This window comes from Rhinolophus sinicus, chromosome 16 (genome assembly GCF_057876585.1).
Source record: "Rhinolophus sinicus isolate RSI-liver-muscle chromosome 16, RSI-T2T, whole genome shotgun sequence".
NCBI lineage: Eukaryota > Metazoa > Chordata > Mammalia > Chiroptera > Rhinolophidae > Rhinolophus > Rhinolophus sinicus.
The window spans coordinates 36,774,738-36,789,068 of record NC_142516.1 but is presented as its reverse complement, the minus strand read 5'-3'; positions in this window follow the sequence as shown (position 1 = coordinate 36,789,068).

The window sequence follows — 14,331 nt, the reverse complement described above, 5'->3', positions numbered from 1 at the left end:
GGAGGCTATTCAACCAGCATAAATAGGGATAATTTGTGACAACCAACACATAAACGGGGGGAGAGTAAAGGCCTGAACAGGAATATGCAAATGGAGAAAGTAAGCATGCTGAAGAAAATGGAATACTCTAAATATCAAACTTTCTTTTACATAACCTTAATGGTAATCACTCAAAAAAAACTCCAGAACTGAAATATATAACATAATAAAAGAAGAAACACAGGGGAAAATCATAGACTACCACCACACAGAAATAATAAACAACAGCAAAAAGGTAAAGAAACAATGGAGACACAGTCTTACCAGAAAACCGAAGATAGAATGATAGAAAATCCTCACATATCAACAATCACCTTAAATGTAAATGGACTGAACTCACTAATAAAAAGACACAGAGTAGAAGATTGGATCAAAAAACTAAACCCAACCATATGCTGCCTCCAAGAGACACATCTCAGCTACAAGGACAAACACAGACTCAAAGTGAAAGGGTGGAAATTGACACTCCAAGCAAATGGTATCCAGAGAAAATCATGTGTAGCCATACTGATATCAGATAAAACAGACTTCAGGATAAAAAAGGTAACAAAATACAAAGATGGAGTTTCATAATAGGGGACTATAGAATAAGAAGACACAACAGTCATCAATATTTATGTCCCCAATCAGGGCGCATCAAAATATACCAAGCAACTACTAACAGAACAAAGGGAGAAATTGACCAAGACACAATTATAGTAGGGGACCTAAATACAGCATTGACAGCTATGGATAGACCATCCAAACAGAAAATAAATAATGAAATAGCAGCCCTAAATGACACATTAGATGCAATGGACATAATTGACATTTATAGAGCACTTCATCCTAAAACATCAGACTATACATTCTTTTTCTAGTGTTCATGGAACATTCTCAAGGATAGACCATATATTGGGACATAAAACTAGCCTCAGCAAGTTTAAGAAGATTGAAATCATACCAAGCATATTCTCTGATCACATGGCTTTGAAATTGGATATCAACTGCAAAAAGAGAGCAGGAAAAACCAGAAATATGTGGAGATTAAACAACATACTTTTAAAGAATGACCAGGTCAAAGAAGAAATAAGAAGAGAGATAAAAAGATACACAGAAACAAATGAGAATGAAAATACATCCTACCAAAATTTTGGGGATGCAGCGACAATAGTTTTAAGAGGGAAATTTATATCAGTACAGGCCTATCTCAAGAAACAAGAAAAATCCCAGCTAAATAACCTCAGGTTACACCTTAAAGAACTAGAAAAAGAGAACAAATGAAACCCAAGATCAGCAGAAGAAAGGAAATAATAAAAATCAGAGCAGAACTAAATGAAATAGAGAATAAAAAGACAATAGAAAAAATTAATGTGACAAAGAGCTGGTCTTTGAAACGATTACTAAAATTGCTAAACCCTTGGCTAGACTAAGATAAAAAGAGAAAAGATACTAATGAACAAAATCAGAAATGAAAGAGGGGAAATTATCACGGATACCACAGAAATACAAAGGATCATCCAAGAATACTATGAAGGACTATATGCCACCAAATTCAATAACCTAGAAGAAATGGACAAGTTCTTAGAAACATATAGCCTTCCTATGCTGAACCATGAAGAACTGGAAAATCTAAACAGACCAATCACCAGTAACCTAATTGAGTCAGTCATCTAAAACCTTCCCAAAAGCAAAAGTCCGGGACCAGATGGCTTCACTAGTGAATTCTACCAAACCTTCAAAGAGGATCTAATACCAATCCTGCTCAAACTCTTCCAAAAAATTAAAGAAGAGACAGTACTCCCTAACTCATTTTATGATGCCAACATTACCCTGATACCAAAACCTGGCAAGGACAACACAAAAAAAGAAAATTACAGACCAATATCTCTGATGAGTACAGATGCAAAAATCCTGAACAAAATTCTGGCAAACCGAATGCAACAATGCATTAAAAAGATTATTCATCAAGATCAAGTGGGGTTCATCGCAGGGGCAGAAGGATGGTTCAACATACGCAAATCCATCAATGTGATACATCACATAAAATAAAGGACAAAAATCATAGGATTATATCAATTGATGCAGAAAAAACATTTGACAAGACACAACATCCATTTATGATTAAAACACTTAATAAAATAGGTATAGAAGGAAAATATCTTAACATAATAAAGGCCATATATGAGAAACCCTCAGCTAATCTCATAATTAACAGTGAAAAACTGAACCCCTTTGCTCTATGTTCAGGAACATGACAGGGCTGTCCCCTATCACCTCTACTTTTCAACATAGTGTTGGAAGTCCTCACCAGAGCAATCAGGCAAGAGAAAGAAATAAAAGGCATCCAAATTGGGAATGAAGAAGTTAAACTGTCACTCTTTGCAGATGACATGATGCTGTATATAGAAAACCCTAAAGACTCCACCAAGAAGCTATTAGAAATAATCAACGAATACAGTAATGCGGCTGGCTACAAAATCTATGTACAAAAGTCCGTTGCATTCCTATATACTAACAATGACATCTCATAAAAAGAAATGAAAAAAAAAATTCCTTTTGCAATTGCAGCAAAAAGAATAAAACACCTAGGAATAAACTTAACCAAGGATGTGAAAGACCTACATGCTGAAAACTACAAGACATTTTTAAAAGAAATTGAAGAAGACACAAAGAAATGGAAAAACATCTCTCCTCATGGATTGGAAGAATCAACATAGTTAAAATGGCCATATTACCCAAAGCAATATACAGATTTCATGCAATCCCCATCAAAATCCCAATCGTAGTTTTTAAAGAAATAGAACAAAAAATCATCAGATTTGTTTGGAAGCACAAAAGACCCCGAATAGCCAAAGCAATCTTAAGAAAAAAGAACAAAGCTGGAGGTATCACACTCCCTGACATTAGCTTGTACTACAGGGCAACAATAATCAAAACAGCATGGTATTGGCAGAAAAACAGACACATAGATCAATGGAACAGATTTGAGAACTCAGAAAAAAAAACCACATAAATATGGACAGATAATTTTTGACAAAGAAGCAATAAACATACAATGGAGAAAAGACAGCCTCTTCAATAAATGGTGCTGGGAGAATTGGAAAGCCATGTGCAGTAGAATGAAACTGGATTGCTATCTGTCATTATGTACCAAAATTAATTCAAAATGGATCAAAGACTTAAGCATAACACCTGAAACAATAAACTGCATAGAAGAAAACATAGGTACTAAACTTATGGACCTTGGGTTCAAAGAGCATTTGATGAATTTGACTCCAAAGGGAAGTAAAAGCTAAAATAAATGAATGGGACTATATCAAACTTAAAAGCTTCTGCACAGCAACAGAAACCATCGACAAAATAAAGAGGCAACCAACTGAATGGGAGATGTTTGCAAACAGTGCCTCCGATAAGGGACTAACATCCAAAATATGCAAGGAACTCATGCAACTCAAAAAAAAAGAGCCCAATTGGAAAATGGGCAGAGGACCTGAAGAGACATTTCTCCAAAGAGGACATACAAATGGCAAATAGACATATGAAAAAATGCTCAACATCACTAATCATCAGAGAAATGCAAATAAAAACCACAATGAGCTATCACCTCACCCCAGTTAGAATGGCTACCATCAACAAGACAAATAGTAACAAGTGTTGAAGAGGCTGTGGAGAAAAAGGAACCCTCATCCACTGTTGGTGGGAATGCAGACTGGTGCAGCCGCTATGGAGGGCAGTGTGGAAGTTCCTCAAAAAATTAAGAATAGAATTACCGTGTGACCCAGCAATCCTTCTCCTGGGTATCTACCCAAAAAAATCTGAAAACATTTATCCATAAAGATATGTGTGCTCCACTGTTCATTGCAACTCATTTAAGGTGGCCAAGACATGGAAACAACCAAAATGTCCTTCGACAGATGAATGGACAAAGAAGTTGTGGTATATATACACAATGGATTACTATTTGGCAGTAAGAAAAGATGAAATAGTACCATTTGTGACAACATGGATGGATCTTGAGATTATAATGCTAAGCTAATGAAGTAAGTCAGACATAAAAAGTAGAGAACCATATGATTTCACTGATATGTGGTATATAAAACTGAAAACCACAAAGGACAAGACAAACAAATGAAGGAACAAAAACTCACAGATATAGACAATAGTTTAGGGATTACCAGAGGTTAAGGGGGGCTCTAGAAGAGGGTAAACAGGGTCTAATATATGGTGGTGGAAAGAGAACTGACTCTGGGTGGTGAACACACAATGTGAGATATAGATGATGTATTACAGAATTCTACACCTGAAATCTATATAACTACTAACAATTGTCACCCCAATAAACTTTAATTTTAATATATATATATATATGTGTGTGTGTGTGTGTGTGTGTGTGTGTGTCACACACACACACACACACACACATATTTATGGCTTTACTCATAATTGCCAAAAATCGGAAACATCCAATATGTTCTTTAATAGGTGAGTGGTAAACAAGTGGTGGTACAGCTATACAATGGAATATTATTCAGCAATAAAACAAATGTGCTATCAAGCCATGAAAAGACATGGAGAAATCTTAAATGTATATTGCTAAGTGAATGAAGCCAGTCTAAAAGGGCTACATGCTGTATGATTCCAACTACATGACCTCTGGAAAAGGCAAAGATGATAATAGGGGATACTGGGGGTGGAAGGAGAGAGGTAGGACATATAGTAACTCTTAGTACTTTCTGCACAATTTTTCTGTAAACCTAAAAATGCTCTAAAAAATTAATTAAAAATGCTCTATCGTGTGAGGACATAGCTAGAAGATAACCATGTGCTAGCCAGGAAGAGAGCTCTGACCCACAACCAATTTGGCCAGCACCTAATTTTTGACTCCCAGCCTCCAGAACTGTGAGAAAATACATTTCTGCTGTTAAAGCCCAAAAAAACTGATCATTGAAAATATTTTGAACACTCTTTTATATGGTTCCATCTATGAAATTCCAGCATTCAGGAAATATTCTTTGGTGGCTGAATAATATTCCAATGTATGTATACCACATTATGCTTACCCATCCATCTGTTGATGGACACTTAAATTACTTCCACATATTAGCTATTGTTGGTAATACTGCTATGAACATGGGTGTACAAATATTTCCTCAAGACCTTGTTTTCAAGTCTTTTGGGTATATGTACAGAAGTGGAATTGCTGGAACATATGGTAATTCTATTTTTACTATTTTGAGGAACCACCATACTGTTTTCCACAGCAGCTGTACCATTTTACATTATCACCAACAGTGCACAAGGGTTCCAATTTCTCCACATCCTCTCCAATACTTGTTTTCTGTTTTTGTTTGTTACAGTAACCATCCTAATGATGTGAGGTGGTATCTCATTATAGTTTTGATTTACACTTTCTTAATGCTTAGTGATGTTGAGTATATTATCATGTGCTTATTGACCATTTGCATTGACCATCTTCTTTGGAGAAATGTCTATTCAAGTCCTTTGCCCATTTTTGAATTGGGTTGTTTATTTTGTGTTGGTGAGTTTAGTAGTTCTCTATATATTCTGGGTATTAATCCCTTAACTGATATGTGATTCGCAAATATTTTCTCCCAGTCTTGGTTGCCTTTTTGCTCTGTTGATAGTGTCTTTTGATGCACAAACTTTTTAATCTTCATGAAGTCCAATTTGTCTATTTTTCTTTTGCTATCTGTAGTTTTGGTGTCACATCCAAGCCCACTATCTTCTGGCTCCAAAATTTCTGATGAGAAATCTGACAATCTTATTGAGGATCCCTTGTATGTGATAAATTATTTCTGTCTTGCTGCTTTCAAGATTCTCTTTGTCTTTAGTTTTCAAAAGTTTAATTATATGTCTTGATATGGGTCTTTCTGAGTTCATCTTACTTGAGATTCTTGTTATGTTTATATTCATATCTCTCATCAAATTTGGAGGTTTTTCAGTCTTAGTTTTCAAATATTCTCTCTGCCCCTTTCTCTTCTCTTTCTGGGATGCTCATGATGCATAATGTTGTCCTACAGGTCCCTTAGGCTCTGTTCCCCTTTCTTCAATCCTTTTACTTCATTTCCTCAGACTCAGTAATTTCCATTGTTTTATCTTCAAGTTCACTGATTCTTTCTTCTGCCTGCTAAAATCTGCCTTTGTATCCCTCTAGTGATTTTTTTTTCTTTCTTTTTTTCCCCCAGTTACTGTACTTTTAAGTTCCAGATTTCATTTTTTGGTTTTCTCTCTTTATTGATAATTCTATTTTGTTCAAAGGATCAGCCTAAGGTGCAACTTTAAAGTCTCCTCAGGTCTTTTCTGAGCGTGTACATGCACAGTCCCTGGACATGCATGGTCACGTCCTAATTTTCCTTGTATGGGCAGCTGTTTTTTAATGTCCTAGTCTTAATAAAGAGAGAGGGGAGAAAGTGTGCTGACCCTTTAAATCTCCTGGAAGTCACTTCAGCCAGAGAGTGAGGGGCTTGCAAGAATGAAGCAAGGTACAACAATGGCCAGCCTTCTCTTTGTCAGTACTTCCTTGATCAGAGGTTTCAATCAAGAATCAGGGTAGAGATCCCTGACATTTGGAGGGTCTTTATTGCCTGTGCAGGCTGCTCCAGGAATGTGTGCATGATTTCTGCTAAAAGGCTGGGGTGTGGGGGTGGAGATGGGTAACTGTTACTATGCTAAGAGCTGAAACTGACCAAAATTAATCACAATTTACAATTTACTGTCACGCTTCCCCTGGAAGTTACAAGCATTCAATAAAGTTCCAAAATAGTTACATAGGCATATTTTGCCAGTGCAATTATTGTCTACCTGGGAAGACAGCTTCCTGGTGCTTCTTACTACAACATCTTCTCAAAATCCTCTCCCGTAATTTGTTTTAAAACATCCTAAAGAATGAAGATGACCTAGAAATATACTGACCAAAAGATTTTCTGAAGCCATTAAAAGGCCTCTAGTTCCATTAAGTGTTTTACATTTCAATATTAACTTTTTACAGATATTTATTTATGGAAAAGTTTTAAATTCTAAAGCTTTTGGATTCATAAAACAGACACAGCAGTAAAAATATACATATTTTTTGAGTCACTAATTAATACTTTATAAGGATTGTCTTAAATTTGGATTTGTGTGACCTGAAAAGTCTTCTCTTCCTGAGCTTAGATGTCATATTTGCAGTTAGCAAATGAAGCAATGCCCCCCTGCCCAAGTCCTCCACATTAAACAGCCAAAGACACAATCATCTCTATGAACAGTCAAAATAAGAAATGAATTTCTTTTATGAGATTGGTAACAATATCAGAGCACTGGTTACAAAGTCATGATATTAATAGCTAAAGTTAAAATGCCTCACATAAATGCAGAATAGCTCTTTTTATATGCCTGTATGAAAATTATCCACAGCCTATTTGGGACCACCAAAAGTAGAAGAAACAGAAACCCCCTGCCCCATCAGATGGTACTATTAACAGACCCATGGATGACGTTTCATATAATGGAGAAACCACGCTAATTCAGAAGTTTATCAATTAACTGATATAACTGCAGACATGAGTAACTGTGTCAGTTAATGACACTAATTAGAAGGTCCAAAGAGAAATGCTTGAAGGAACACAATTTGTTCCACGAGCAGAGTGCCAAATCAAACCACGCAGATGAATTATTTGAGGTAATAAAGACTTTTTAAATGAAATACGAGGGAAACATTGCAAGTAGTTGCACACTTGTGATTTTGCTGCAACATCAGGAAGCTGTAAAGGCCCTATACAGCATGAATTTTTTTTTTTAAATCTTGAGATTCAAGTAATACATGTTTTATTCAGAGAAAAATCTGTCATATGTAAATGTCTATAGCTCTGAATTGTATACTGAATGATGGAAACAAAATGGGGAAATCTAACAAAATACAAGTTCAAGAAATCCATCTGGTTTCAACTTTCAGTGAAGCACGGAATTGGAGTACCATTCTGTTTTTCACACCAAAGTGTGTTGACATTCAAAGTAAAAGTTGTCAAGTTGAAGTGAGGATTTTTTTACAAATGACCCTAACCTTGGAGATTTGAAGGATATTCCTCCTTAAATGAAATAACTTACTTACTAACATTTTTGTTTTCCTGAAGTTAAATTGAAAGCTGCAAATTTTGTAAATTTAAAAATGTGTAAAACGTGTGTGTGTGAACAAATATTATGGATTTCAAAGCAAAATGCCAACTCTGGTGAAGTGAAGTTAAATGGTTAAAATGTGATATTTAGCCAATACTATTAGTGAATTGTTAACATTTCTATGTTGACATCAATATGTGCCGAAATAATAAGCTTCAACTTTATTTTGAAATACTTTATTAGACCAAGTATAATTGCATTAGGTTAAACCATATGAAATTGCCATTTTTGCAGGTCAAGAATGACCTAGTACTTGCAATTTTATGTGGTTCAATCTACTGCTTAAAATCGATCAATATTATCACAAGAAATTTTCACGGGATTTGAAAGTAGCCTTTTCAAGTACAAAATTTGACATCTATAAGAAGTTATGTATTAAATTGCCAAAAGTCATCAAATTGTAAAAACCTAGACTACTTACCTCAAAACTGTTAGACAAAAGAAAAATGAGTTCTACATTCTTTAAACCACTGGATTTTGAGCATCTTTGTTACAGCCATTTATTTTTACCTTTACTAATGGAGTTGGGAAACCCTGCCTTCTCTGAGAGTTCTGTGGTATTATTGCTGGAAACTTAGCCCCAAGTCTGCTTCTCTAGTCTAACCTTCTCCCCAATGATTTTTGTGAGCTACCCAATATCTTGTTAATATCACTTCTTTTCTAGCTAATCGGTACAGTTGGCTTCCAAGGCTTGCTCGTGACAGAGCAAGCAAACAGTAGACATAAAGACAAAGCACTGTGCGCCTTCCCTGTCGAGTTCATCTGGAAAAGTTCATAACACCCATAATAACCAAGCTGCTGCTGAACTTCTTTACATAAGACTTTCCAGACCCCGCTGAACCCCCCTTCCTTACTCATTCAAGCCTATTTAATCCCTTCAGCTCTTTACTCACTCAACAAACATTTATGGAGTAGTTACTATGCACCAGACACAGGGTGCAAAGACAAATGAAAGCATACCAGTCAGAATTCACTAGGTTATGCTGCAATAACAAATGACCCTAAAAACTCAGTGGCTTTAAACAATAATTTATTTCTTGTTTACTCTGCGTGAGCATCACGTCAGCTCCCCTCCAGGACACAAGTTCACAGAACAACCTTGAATATTTGCCGTTCATCGTGGTAAAGAGCAAAAGAAAAGAATGTGGAAGACCATGTGTTGGCTTTTAAAACTTCTGACTCAGAATGACACATCTCATTTAACTGGCCAAAACAAGTCCCAAGGCTAAGCCTGACATTAACAGAATAGGAAAGTAAAATCCTTGAGAAGAGCAGTGTATATTTACAAACAAGAACACAGTCTACCACAAAGAGCCCAGCCTGCTCTTTTCTTCCGTGCTTTCACTCTCTCTCTTACAGATTTCTCTGCCTGCACTTAATGTGTCGTACATGTGCCCATCCCTTCTCCAGCATGTAAGCTTCACGAGGCAGGGCTCATGTCTTATGCACCATCCCTGCCTACCTACATGGCTTGGAACCAAGTAACTATTATTTATTCAGAGAATAAAGGAGTAAATAAGTGGATGGAATCAAGTATTCCTGGTCTAGAGAAGGTGTGAGATATGCAAGGGCACACTCACAGAACAATCTGACTAGATAATTAGGAAGTACTAAGGGAATGACAACAGTTTCTTCAATTCAACAAGCTTCTCCACCCAGAAGATAGAAGGGTACCTCTAAATTGAGATGAGAGTGGGCATGTAATTAGCATTTACATGAGTAGGTTCTTAGATGTGTCATCCTTTACTACTTGAATTTGTTGTTAACCTTTGAAGGAAGCTGGGGGAGAGGGAAGATGAAATTGAACTAACTGTGGCAAAGGCAGAGACACGAGAAGCTGATGACAGAGCAGGCCGCCAGTGACCTCACTGACAGAGGCTGCCCACAGCCGCTGGGAGGCTTTCACTCTGGCATCAGCCAGCTGTGCTCCGGAAGATGATCTGAAAGCTTCCCCGAAACTGCAGACCTGGGCAGACCACCACAGGGCACTCAAAAGCTGTGCTCAGGATGACTCCAACCAGAAATAAATACAAGGCCATAAGACTCCACTGCCAGGCCACCTGGAATTCGGTTCTTTTCAATGCCTTAGCTGCCTTTGCCAGCACACGTGGCTCAACATGACCCTTAGCCATTTCCAAATACTGAAACCAGTCCCTCAGGGCAAGAATTTGCTTTCACTGGGTCACAAACTCTGTGGGGGAAAAAAAAAAGGGTTTTACCTTTTGGAAGGGGAGGGGACATCCATGTAAAATTTGCAATAATAATAGAATTACAGAATGTCAGAACTGGCAGAAACCTGGAGACCAATCACTGAGACCCCCTCATTTTGGAGCTCTGGGCTAGAAGGTCCTTGAGGACAGAGCCCATGTCTGTCTGTATTTCCACCCAGTGCCCAGCAAAGGGTTTCACCTATGAATGGTGCTCAGAAAAATGTTCACTGAATAAGAGAAAAGGTAAAAAGTAAATAATTATTAAGTTAAATAAATAAATAAATAAATAAATAAATAAATAAGAGGGTGAATGAATAAATGAATGCAATGTGGAAACAGAGACCCAAAGAAATTCAGTACTGTGCCCAAGATTACATGGAGACTTAGAAGCAGAGCTGTCTTAAAAGCCAGCCTCTAGCACCCAGGCAGGGCCTTTGATGGTGTAACAAGGCTGTGTTAACCACTGTCCCAGCTCAGGGGTTCCAAGCTGCTTCCTCTCAGCCCCCACCCCTGAACTTCCCAGTATAGTTTAAGGGACTTTCTCTTCACTCCACTCTCACCTGCTGTGTATCTAGGATCCCATGCTATGCTACTTCTCTTGGACTTACAGGTGAGTGAGGGAGAGCAGGATGGGTCGACTGTCTTCACAATGTGACGATCCTGCTGTGCAGCCTCTCTCTGAGTAAAGTGCTGGTGGCTATGGAAGTGAAGCTTTATAGACCCTCACCAAAAGCTGGATCAGCCTTGCCCGTACTGAGATGATGAATGATGTTTACTCAAAGATCAGCGCTGGCTTGGTTCCCTGTTGGCTGCTGGGTGCTCACACCAGCCCACAAGGCCCCTCATGGTGACCTCAGAGGGCAAACTCCTGCCTCTGGCTTCTCCTGACCGGCTGTTCCCTTCGCACCCCCACCTCACTCCCAAGCCTACCCTGGCTTGTCTAGGATTGAACCTCTCCTTGCTTCACAGCTCAGTAGCTATGCCTCAGTCTTCTCCAGGTCACAGAGAGCTTGGGCTTTTGAAACACAAAGGCAGGAAGAAACCTTCTTTTCTCCGCTTTTCACTAAAGAGGGATAAAATAACAAATGATGGGGCACAGGCTGGGGGATTAGCCAATATCTCAGACATTATCCTGCCAGAAAGTGCTCGAGGGTCTTCTGTGCACTTTCCCCAGCATTATTTTATCGGACTAAAAATATTCAAACAATAACATGTTTGCTTGTATACTTCTGACATGTTTATTTAAAATCCGTGTTCTGACGGTGTTCCTACCTTGCAATGCCACCTCTGATGGAACTTCTTTCCCATGGACCCTTCCTTAGTCTTTACTGGTGTAAAATTCATTCTCATAATATTTAAAGTCTATTGCCAGTGGGAAAGGAATACTCAGGTCTCAGTCCCATCGGCCCCTCCAGGGGTCTTGGGCCTGAGTCTCTGTCTGAGTCAGTCCTCAGGCATCTGAAAGTACCGTGGCCACATCACAGGTGGAGAGGGTAATCAAAGGTTTGCTAACTGACTTACTGAGAACAATTCATCCAATTTTTAAAAAAATAATCCCCACTGCTGTATGGACCTTCAACACTCTCCACTTACTACCTAAATATTCCTTTCCAGTTTTACTCCATGTAAGTAGGAAGAAAGGGAAGAGGGGAGGGAGCAGGGAATTCTGCAAATCCCTACTAAGTGCCAAGCTCTGAACTGTCCTAGGAAAGTCAGCAGGGTCAGGGCCAGCAGTCCTGCTCTCTCCTTCAGTTTGCACATTTGCATGACTATGAAGTCTCTTATTACGGACTGTCTAAAACCTGACAACTTAATATGAAAGCCCACCAGAGAGCAGCATGTGAATACAACAGCTGGTCTCCTCCCTCACCAAGGCACAGCTGAAAACCGAGTCCTTTATGCCAACATTTCAGGGAAGAGCACCTCTGGTCTGCCTCAGTTATCCAAAGCTTCCTGTGCCCTAGACTGCATTGAACTGGCAGATATTGGACTTTTTGTAGAGAGAGATACACACCCATTCTCTGTGCTCAGAGCCATCACTTCAGTCACCAGACATCTCTGATTGCTGGCACAAAATATACCTATTTCTTTAAAAACTTCTGACTAATTTGTCCAAAGGGGTAGGGGGGACCTGTATTAGGTGTAGCCTGTGGCAGAGCCAGTTATTTGCTTTCTAACACCAACAGGCCATTAAGTGGGGGCAGGCTGGCCAATGTGGGGGCATTGAAGGAGCCAAAGTTGGAAAATAATCACCTCAGAAGGCAGAGGCAGCAGATGCGGAAAACACGTTCTATTTAAGGCTTTTGGCTGCCCAGTTGGAACTGGCTGGTAGTCAGGTTGTTGATGCCAAGAATATTTAACTTAATTTTTCCCTATATAAACACTGTGTGAACTCTTTAATCCAGAGAGCCCATTTCCCAGGAATAATAATAATGAGATTTTATCATGTACATGAATGTTCCAGTTGCCTTCCTTCCTCCATTACTCTGCTGAAGTACTCCAGAGACCACTGATGCTATTTTTGAAGTGAAAGCTAAGGGCAGAGACCATTGCCCACCACCCAGGCAGTCCACTTCTTTTCCTTCAAGTATTCACTGCCACCGCCACCGCCACCACCACCGCCAAGGCATTACAAGCGACACAAAAGTACCTAAAGGTAGAGATTTTCTATTGATTTCAATGTCATTTTGGACTACTGAAAACACATGCTATAGTTTCAGAATAGGACTGTGAGGAAGAGCAAGAGCTAGAGGAAGTTGTTTCCCCAGAGGTGAAGTGTAAGGAAGCTGATTTCAGGGGTGCGCCCGTCCACCTCCAGATCAGGGCTCCTCGTCTTCCTCTGGGAGCCTCCCCTCTAGCCACAGGGCTCCCTGACCTGAGACATGTTCATATAAAAAAATTACATTTGTAAGGAAATCTCCATTCATAAAGGTGTCTCCCTGGATGTCCAGGGAAGAGGGGGATGACCTCAGCGCTAGAAACTCTCATCAATGCAGAAGGACACTTAAATCTGCCTAACAACCTGACCCTTGCTCACTGTGCATTTCCTGGTAACCTCCCTGCTTACCAGGAAACTGACTTCCCGGACCCCAATATCTTCTTTTGTCTTCAGCTGAAGACGGTATTTAAGGTAGTGGCTTCAGTCATTTTGGTGAGTTACAGTCACTCCTGTATTCTCTCCCACGAATACAAGAGGTATACATGTTACTAAACTTTTGTTTTTCTCTTGCTAATCTGTTTTTATTACAGTAATGTCTCAGCGAAGAATTCAGAAAAGCAGTGGGGAAAATGGTTTTCCTCCCCATACAGCCTGGGTATGTAGTGGGCTACACCATCTAGGTTTGTGTAAGTGCACTCTATGATGTTCACACAATGACAAAATCGCCTAAGAGGCATTTCTCAGAATGTATCCCCGTCCTTAAGTGGCTCATGACTGTACATACAATTCTGGGGTCAGGGAAGAGGTCTAGCTGAGATAGAAATATGGGGATCTGTAGATAGTATTTAAAGCCACAAAACTGGAAGAGATCACCAGGGAGTGATATGAAGATAGATAAGAGGAAAAAGTCCAAGGATGGAGCCCTGGGACACTCCAATGTGTAAGGATCAGAGAGATGAGAAGGAATCAGCAAAGGAGACTAGAAACATTAGCCAGTGGGACAAAAACAAAAACAAGGCCTGTGGTGTCCTGGACTATAAAACTTTTTTTTTTTTTTTTTTTTTTTGAGCAATTTGTTACTTTCTGGTACTACAAGATGCTCCAGGTCATCTTGTATTTTCCTCATCCCAGCACTAAACTTAGCCATTTCTTCAAGGGGCCCTAGTTCCTTTTATTAGACAATGGTATTGATATCTATGGCTTGAGTATGCTCATTGCTACTGGAATGTCATTGCTCCTAGGCCCTCTCAGCACACAGAGCTAGGTATG